This window comes from Ictidomys tridecemlineatus, chromosome 6 (genome assembly GCF_052094955.1).
Source record: "Ictidomys tridecemlineatus isolate mIctTri1 chromosome 6, mIctTri1.hap1, whole genome shotgun sequence".
In the NCBI taxonomy this organism is placed as follows: Eukaryota; Metazoa; Chordata; class Mammalia; order Rodentia; family Sciuridae; genus Ictidomys; species Ictidomys tridecemlineatus.
This window is the reverse complement of record NC_135482.1, coordinates 6822445-6832707: the sequence shown is the minus strand read 5'-3', so window position 1 is coordinate 6832707 and position 10263 is coordinate 6822445.

Here is a 10263-nt window from a genome sequence, read left to right as displayed (position 1 = left end):
TGGCACAGAATTGTTGAAAATACTTGGAAGAAAACTAAATGATAATGAAAGCATCTATCAGAGTTTCTCTTTTTTTCTTCCTCCTTTTCTTTCCTTTTGTCCTTCCAGTACTAGGATGGAACCTGGGGGCCCTCTACCATTGAGCTATATATCCAACCTTTTTTCATTTATTTCGAGACAGGGTCTCAATAAATTTTCCAGGCTGGTTTTGAACTTGAGATCCTCCTGCTTCAGTCTCCTGAGTCATTGGGATTACAGGTGTGTGCCAGTGAGTCCAGCTAGGGTTTCTACTACCTATTTTTCTAAAAACATTTTTCATGTTGCTGACAGTGTTAAATTCCTATTAACAAGATTTCATCATGTAACTTATCTGTTTAAAAAGCTGTCTTGATTCTCTTTCCTCTTATTTAGTTTATCACAGTTTAGCTTCATCCATTCCTTTGACTTAGGTTCCTTCCTTCCTTCCTTCCTTCCTTCCTTCCTTCCTTCCTTCCTTCCTTCCTTCCTTCCTTCCTTCCTTCCTTCCTTCCTTCCTTCCTTCCTTCCTTCCTTCCTTCCTTCCTTCCTTTTTCTCTTTCTTTCATACTGGGAATTAAATTAAGAGGTACTTTCCCATTGAGCTACATCCTCAGTCTTTTTTATTTATTTTTATATTTTTTAAAGAAAGAGTGAGAGAGTGAGAGAGAGAGAGAGAGAGAGAAAGAGAGAATTTTTTAATATTTATTTTTTTTTTAGTTTTCGGTGGACACAACATCTTTGTTTGTATGTGGTGCTGAGGATCGTACCCAGGCTACATGCATGCCAGGCAAGCACGCTACCGCTTGAACCACATCCCCAGCCCTCTTTTTTATTTTTTAATTTTGATACAAGGTCTTAGTAAGTTTCTGAGAGTCTCATTAAGTTGCTGAGGCTGACCCAGAACTTGCAATCCTCCAGCTTCAGCCTCCTGAGTTCCTGGGATTACAGGCATGTACCTCTACACCTGGTGGCACTATTTATAAGTTGATTGTGCCCACATCATCACTGTTTTCAACTCAGAACTCTCTCTCTGCACCCCCCATATGTATGTGTGTGTGTGTGTGTATGTATGCATATATGTATATATGTATATGTGTGTTTGTTTATATATACATACATACATACAAACCTACATAAGTAGGTAACAATATATAATGTTTACATATACAACAATATCACATAGAATTTTATCTAATTATACAATTTCATAACATGTGTAATTATTTTATAACAATGTTGTATTGATACATACATTAAATAATAAGTATTATAACCAACTTGTGAGTCTTGAAGAAACATTAAACTAAAAATTCAAATGCATATTTTCTGCTTCAAAATTTTTCCTCTCTTGTATTTTTTCTTAATAAATACCATCATAAATAGCATCATCAATCACTGAGTTTCTCAAACTGTACACCTGGAAGTCACCCTTAGGAGATGGGTTAAGAGCAAGAATTTGGTAGCCAGACAAATGGCTTTAATTTTTTCTCTGCCATATGCTAGTTATGTGACCTCAAGCAAGTTCCTTAACCTCCTTAGCCTTCCTATCTGCAGACTCTCATTATGGCAGTATCTATTTGCCTAGCTTGCTGAGAGGACTGAATGACAGAATCAAGCCAAGTAGTGGACAGGTGCTGCTACCTGATCGTTATTATTATAGCCATTTTCTCTCCCCCACTGCATCACATTATCACTAACTCTGTAGAACGTACATTCTCAGAATCCCTTGAATCTATCCCATCCTTTCTTTCCCCACTGCCACTCTCTTAATCCAACCTCCCATCCCCTCTTGTCTGACAACTGCAGACACTTCCGGTCTTGCCCTTTTCAATCCTTTCTCCACATTTCTAGCAAAACTGTTTCTGAAAACCAAACTTGACTCATGTCAGCTTCCGGCTGAGGGGAGATCTTTCAGTTCCTCAAATGGACAGAGCTCTGCTCCCCTCCACAAATGCCATTTCCTCAGCTGGGGCCTCTCAGCCATAAGCTACCTCTATGGAGTGGCTCCCTCTTCTTTGTGCTCCCCAAGTAAACCTCCAGCTGCCTGTCCACCTCTTGGATGTCACTCCTCTGCACCACTTGCCTCCAGAGTGCCTCTGTGTGCTTTGTCACAGTGCTCATCACAGGTCAGGTCCGTGCAGTGCTGGACTCTGACTCCTGACACTAGACCAGGAGCCTCTGCAGGCAAGGTTTCTGTTCTGTTCAGCACCATTCTTCTACAACTTAGCCCATAATAGGAGCTGAATACTCCCCCCACCTTTTTTTTGTGTGTGTGTGTGTGTGTGTGTGTGTGTGTGTGGTAGTGGAGATTGAACCCAGACTACTCTGCCACTCAGCTATCCCCAGCCATTTTTATTTTTTATTTTGAGACAGAGTCTCGCTAAGTTACCCTGGCTGGTCTTGAACAACTTGTGATTCTTCTGCCTTAGCCTTCCGAGTCACTAAGATTGTAAGCATATACCATGATAGTGTGTAGCTCAATCATTTTAAAATTTATTATTTAATTTACTTTTAACGGGTAATACATGCCCATAGTAAAAAATCCAGAGGATGTAAAGGGACACAGAGTAAAAAGAAAAAGAAAAGTCTCTTGCTGCCCTGTTCCTCAACCACACAGTCCTTGAGCCTCTCTCTGTACCTATTTTATTGAGGATCCTTCCAAGATATTCTATGTAAATAAAAGTATGTATGTACGGATATTGTGGATATGGCAGAATTTCTACACAGTATTTTCTTTTTTTTAATATTTATTTTTTTTAGTTTTCGGAGGACACAACATCTTTGTTTTTGTATGTGGTGCTGAGGATCGAACCCGGGCCGCACGCATGCCAGGCTACCGCTTGAGCCACATCCCCAGCCCCTCTACACAGTATTCTGCACATGGAATTTTCTTACTTAACCTTATATCTTGGAAAGATAATCCTTTTCAGCTTATGTGAAACTGATTTTTTAAAAAAATTCCACATGGTGTCCCTTTTTAAAGATGTGTCCTAGATTGTTTAATCATCATGGACACTTAAATTCCTTTCAGTTGTTAGCTGTTATAAGCAATGTTACCCTGAATAGCCTTAATCACAAAAGTGATTATATCCATAGGATAAATCCCAAGAAATTAAGCTATTGAGTCAAACTGTGTGCATCTAATAGTGTGTTAGATATTCCAGACTGATCTCCATAGAAGTTCACTCATCTGCTCTCCCATCTATAATGAACTACTATACATTCTTCACAAGATTGTCAACACAGTGTTTTCAATCTGATCATGACAAAAAGAGTGCTGTTGTAGTTTTGTCACATCCCTTTTTATAATTGAAGGTAAGCATTTTATCATATATGTAAGATCCATTTGCAAAGTTAAAAGTCAAATGACAAAGTGGAAATTTATAAACCAGATTGAAGACAAACCAATAGAAAATCGAACCAAAACTTAAACTGGCATTTCACAAAAGAAGAAATTCAAATAGGTTAGAAGGGAGTTACAAATTAAAACTTAAAATGATGAAATGGTAGCAATTACCCATTGGAGTGGTTGAAATTAAGAAATCTGGCTGGGTGTGGTGGCGTACACCTGTAATCCCAGCGGCTCTGGGGGCTGAGGCAGGAGGATCACAAGTTCAAAGCCACCCTCAGCCACTTAGTGAGGACCTAAGCAACTCAGTGAGTCTCTGTCTCTAAATAAAATACAAAAAAAGGGCTGGATGTGGCTAGTGGTTAAGCATCCTGGGTTAAATCCCCAGTACCAAAGAAGAAAGAAAGAAATCTCATGGTCCAAATATTGTCAAAGAAATGGAACAACAGGAACTCTCAGACACTGCTGGCTAGGATATGAATTGATAAACTCGCTAAGAAAAAACAATTTGGCTTTATCTAGAAAAACCGAAGATGCTCATATCCTGTATCCCAGTAATTCCATTCCTAATGTCTGAACTCCTTGAAGAAGTCTTGTCCATGTATACCAAGAGTTGTGTAAATTAGTGCACAGAGTAAAACTACTTTTTTTAAAAAAAATTTATTGATTGACTATTTATTTACTTATATGTGGTGCTGAGATTTGAACCCAGCGCCTCACACATGTGAGACAAGCACTCTACCAAGTGAGCCACAACCCCAGCCCTGTAAAACTGCTTTTATACAATACAAATGGAAAAACTTTTGGGGGAAGGGTGCTGGAGTTTGAACCCAGGACCTTGTGCATGCTAAGCATGTGCTCTACCAATTAGCTACACCTCCAACCCCCCAAATGGAAAACCTCAGGTGCTAATCCATAGTAATTCCGAAAAACAAAATTACATTTTATTGATTCAGTAGAAACCACACAACAATAAAATGCACAGCTTCATGCATCAACATGGTTGGACTGCATAAAAATAATCTTGAGCTAAGTGAGTAAGTTATCACAGAAAAGTATATAGCTGGGCATGGTGGCACATGTCTGTAATCCTATTGACTCAGGATGCTGAGACAGGAGGTTTGCAAGTTCAAGGGCAGCCTCAGCAACTCAGCAAGACCTTGTGAAAAAGTCAAAAATAAAAAGTACTAGGGATGTAGCTCAATGGTCAAACACCCCTGGGTTTAATCTCTAGTACCAAAAATTTTTGTTATGGTTTGATTGTATATGTCAAACACCAGAACTGTGATTGTACAATTTTTATCATTTGTAATTTACAATTCATATATTGAAACCTAATCACCAGAATGATGGTATTAGGAGGTGGGACCTCTGGCAGGTAGTGATTAGGATGAGGGAAGAGCCCCTTGCTTTGTTTTTGTTTTTGTATGATGCTGGGGATTGAAAGCAGGGGTGCTCTATCACTAAGCTACATTCCCATCCCCTGCCATTTTTTTTTTTTTTTTTGAGACAGGATCTTGTTAAATTGCTGAGGCTGGCCTCAAACCTGGGATTCCCCTGCCCCAGCCTCCTGAGTCTTTGGAATTACAGGCATGGCATCATGCCTGGCTCCTCCCCTTTCCTTGGGTAATATACCTTTTCCTGCTTTGCATGAATCCTCAGACACTGTACAGCAGTTTAGCTTCACCCCTTTGACCTTTATATAAAGAAAATTATACTCCTTTGTGACCTACTGATTTAGCTCAAGATGATATTTATGCAGTCCAGCTGTGTCAGTGCATGAAGCTCTGATTTGTTTGTTTCATTGCTGTGTGATTTCCACTGTATTAAAAAAAAACACAATTTATCTTTCCACTTTACTATGCATGGACATTAAGGCTTTCCATTTTTCTTGTATTAGAGATAGCTCTGCCATGAATGCTAATTTACATAATTCTTGCTCCACAAAGGATCAATGACCTTATCAAGGAGGCAGTGTTCATTCCTTTTTGCCTTTTTGCTGTATGAGGACACAGCAAGAAGGTTCTCTCCAGGGACTGAATGTCAACACCAAAATTGTAATTGTAAATTATAAACAATTTTATTGTTAGTAATGTACCCAGTCTAAGGCATTTTGTCATAGCAGCAGAAGAAAAAGACTAAGACAATAGTACATTCCACAAGAAATAACAATAAAACGATAGAAATAGCATATATAATATACAATACCATTTAAATAAGAAGGAAAAAGTTAACATATAAAGAAACATAACTTTGGTTGCTTACATAATCAAGGATTATCTCTGCAGCATATGTAAGAAATTGGCTGAGAAGAGACTAGGTGGCTGGGAACAAGAAAGGGAGAACAATATACCTTCGAAAATGTTAAACCATGACTTGATTTATACAAACACATGCATTTTTTATATATATTTTTAAATTTTTTAATATTTATTTTTTAGTTTTTCGGTGGACACAACATCTTTATTTGTATGTGGTGCTGAGGATCGAACCCGGGCCGCACGCATGCCAGGCCAGCGCACTATCGCTTGAGCCACATCCCCAGCCCCAACACATGCATTTTTATAAGACTAACTTTTATAAGACTCATTTTTATTTCCTTTCCTAAAATGTTGCATTTATTTTCTGTTACTGCACAAGTTACCATGATGTCAGTGGCTTAAAACAATACAGATATTTATTATCTCACATTTGATGAATCAAGAGTCTGGGAACAACTTCTTGAGGTCTCCTGCTCAGCTCAGGGTCTCCCAGGGCAGCAGCTGGGTTGCATTTTAATCCAAAGTCTCAAATGAGAAAAAAACATGCTTCTAAGAGCTTTCAGATTGTAGGCAGAATCTTTTCCTTTTGGCTGTGTGACTGAGGAGCCTGGCATTGGACTGCTGTTGGTTGGAGGCCTCTAATGGCAGATCCTAGGACCACCACAATGGGCTTCCTCAACATGCTGGTTATTTCATTGCTTCATTAAGCCAGCAAGGAGAATCTCTCTCTCTTTTTTTTTTAAAGAGAGAGAGAGAGAGAGAGAGTTTTTTTAATATTTATTTTTTTTTAGTTATTAAGCGGACACAACATCTTTGTTTGTATGTGGTGCTGAGGATCGAACCCGGGCTGCACGCATGCCAGGCAAGCATGCTACCGCTTGAGCCACATCCCTAGCCCAAGGAGAATCTCTTGATACAGTCTGCTAAAATGGAGTCTTAGGTATCCAGCATAACCTGGAAGTGACAGCCAATCATTTTTGCCATAGTTTATTGGTTAGAAATGAGTCACAGATTCTGTCTATACTCAAGGTGTGGACTCAAGGAGATGAGAATTATTTGGCTCATTGTACAGTTTATTGGCCACAACTGCCTATAATTTTTGGGGGGGAGGGGGGTGCCCATGTTTTTGCTTATGCTTTTGTAAGAGCTCTATAGATCAAATAAATTGATCCTTTCTTTGCCACATGAGGTGCCAATTCAATACTTTTTTCAGGGCAGGTATTGGGAGTTGAATCCAGGAGAGCTTTACCACTGAGCTACATCCCCAGACCTTATTATTTTTTATTTTGAGAGAGAGCTTTGCTAAATTGCTGAGGCTTGCCTTAAACTTGAAATCCTCTTGCCTCAGCCTCCCAAGTTGTTTGGATTATAGGCATGCCCCATGGCACCCAACTTCATTCAATACCTTTTTGATAAACAAGCAAATGACTTCATGAATCTCCCACCAGTTCTTCTATACTCTTAGCTCCAACAACAAGGTCTTTCTAGAATCTGTTTCCCTTACCTGGGAAACTGAACTAGGTCAAAGTTTAGAATTAAACTAAAGTTCAAGAATGTGTAGGAATATAGGGATGAACCTGACTACTATGTATGAACATAAAGCTAAAATAAAATAAAATAAAAAGGATAGGAATAAGCTGGGCATGGTGGTGCACACCTGTAATCCCCGCTACTCAGGAAGCTGAGGCAGGAGGATTGAAAGTTCAACACCAGGGCTGGAGTTGTGGCTCAGGGGTAGAGCGCTTGCCTAGCATGCATTTGGCACTGGGTTCAATTCTTGGCACCACATATAAATAAGTAAATAAAATAAATAAGTAAATAAAATAAAGGTCCATCAAAATCTAATAAAAATATTAAAAGAAAGTTCAACAACAACCTCAGCAATTTAGTGAGGCCCTCAGCAACTTAGTGAGATCTTATCTCAAAATAAAAAATAAAAAGGGGGCTGGGGATGTGGCTCAAGCGGTAGCGCGCTCGCCTAGCATGTGTGCGGCCCGGGTTCGATCCTCAGCAGCACCACATACCAACAAAGATGTTGTGTCCGCCGAGAACTAAGAAAAAATAAATAAATGTTAAAATTCTCTCTCTCTCTCTGTTCCCCCTCTCTTAAAAAAAAAAAAAGGGATGGGGATGTAGCTCATTGGTAAAGCACACCTGGATTCAACCCCCAGTACCAAAAAACAAAAACAAAAACAAAACCCAAAAAACAGAATGGGTGGGTAGTAGAATTAGCTAGGTTCTGTGGCACATGCCAGTAATCCTGTCTGTGAGACTGTCTCAAAATAGTAATAAAAAGGACTTGGGATAAAGTTCAGTGGTAGAATGCCCCTCATTGTGATTTACACCAAGATGAATCAAAGTAGTTTAAGGAGTCAACCTATAAGGTTGCAATTAGAACAGATCAAGTCTTCCTCCTTTTTGTGGAGATCCACTTGGAGTCCTGTGGTCTTGGAGGCCCACACAGAATGTTCTGTCAGGTAGGAGAAGCATGGAACAGTGCAGCCGTGCCTCTAAGGACCTCAACTCTCCAAAACTTCTTATGTCGCCATCTTATGCCATATATTCAGTTCTCCAGTAAGCCTGTGCCAACTGTCCGGGCTCTGGGCTTCGTGGCGCTGGCTGTGGCAACTTTGGTCATGCTCCCCTGACCTACGCCTGGACTCCCACCCAAGGAATTGTCCAATTATTTTGCTTAGGCTTCCCCTCTACTTTTTTTTTTTAATTGAGGAAACTACTCTTAGTTATTCATGATTCAGATACTACAAGAATGTAAAAATTTCCATGGTATTGTCACATTGTCTTGCATGAACCTCTGTATAAGTGTTCACTACAGAGTACTGAGTATTTAGACTTCCTTCTTTCACTAGACAGCAAGTCCTTCCCTCCAGGATTTCCCTATAGACCCATATGTCCAGCTGCCCCCGGGTGACCTCCCTATTGGTATCCCACAAGCATATCACCATGTCCAAAGATGCACCCACCTGAAGCACCCCCTCTGAGTGTCCATGTTGCACCCAATCCTCTATTGTTGTATTGACTACCTTACATTGTAGTCGTCTGTTCATGAGTCTGCCTCTCTCTAAATAGCGGGTTTACTATTTAAAAGAAGCCATTTGAATTTTATTATCTTTTATCCCTGGAGTCCAGCACAGTGCCCCCACATAGGCATTAATGAATGTTCATTGAACTGAATTGGATATTTGTATCTTCAGGGCAAGGGACTGGAGGGGTACTCTTAGATTCTAGGAAAGATGCTTCTCCCAAAGCCCTCTGCCCACCCTCTTCTCTGGCAGGCTTGGATTAAGACTGGGAGCCAATAGTTTGTCACATAGCAACAATAGTAAAGAATGAGCTACTGCCGAATAGAGCAGACGCTTGCCTGCTGCAGAGCAGAGCGGAGCTATTTTGAGATCCTTTAGGTAGAGTCCCAGTCTGATAGGTCCACACATTGTGGCTATAGTTACCATACACACGACATAAGTTTAGGGGCTACCAGGAATGGAAAAACATCTGATTTGCATATCTATCTCTTTTATCATCCTTTGGAGCAGCCTTTTTGAATATAAAGGAGGGATTTTAGGTCACAGTTCTTCCTATTTTGAAGTCAATCACATTTGTATTTGCAATACTGTTAACACATTTTAATATTCCATGAATTTCCTTATGGATGTGTTAATTTATAGTTATGCTATTCCAAGCAAAAAGAAGGACAAACTTCAACCCAAACTTCCCAGCATGACACCAGTGATCCCTGATGGTATGGCTGGGCCCACTCTGTGTCCTCTTCTGCCTAGGCACCAGGTGCCAGGAATCAAGCACTTCTGCTTACAAACCAGACATCCTTGTTAGGCTAAAGGGAGCCTCGCTGTGTCCAGTAACTATTCATGTCTGAGTTTCTCTCCAAGTACATGGTGTGCTGAGGACAGGAACAGTGAGTGCCTCCTCCATTTTTTTTTTTCCTTGTACAAGTGCATTGCCACTGAGCTGTATCCCTAGCCTGACTCCTCCATCTTTGAATCCACACCACTCAGCACAATGTTGAGCACAAAGAAAGACTTAATAAAGGATGTTCAGGGCATGGTTACCTTAGGTTCTGCTGGTTCACTTCAGTCCTAACGGTGGGACATCATGCCTAATGACATAGAAGGTGACAAGCTCTGTGTCTGCTTTTATAGGTTGGTAGGCAGTGTCCTAATTTTATAGAAAAGATATTGTCTGTGTGTGTAAGGCTGTGAGTGTTTTTTTTTAAATAATTTTTTAGTTGTAGATGGACACCATATTTTATTTATTTATTTTTATGTGGTGCTGAAGATCAAACCCAGTGCCTTACATATGCTAGGCAAGCGCTCTTCCACTGAGCTAACCCCAGCTTTCTGTGAATGTTTTTATGTGCACACAACACCCTTCCTTCTTATCTCCTTCCTTCCTTCCTTCCCTCATTCTACAAGCATTCATTGGCCATGAATTCTGCGCCAGTACCTGTACTAGGTGCTGGAGTTTTGAAGAAGCTTGCGACCTGCCTCCCCACCAAGGAAGTAGCAACAGTTCAGTAAAAAGAGGCCTGGATTTGGGAGAACTGAGTTCAATCCTTGTCACCTTCTATGTCATTAGGCATGATGTAGCACCATCAGGACT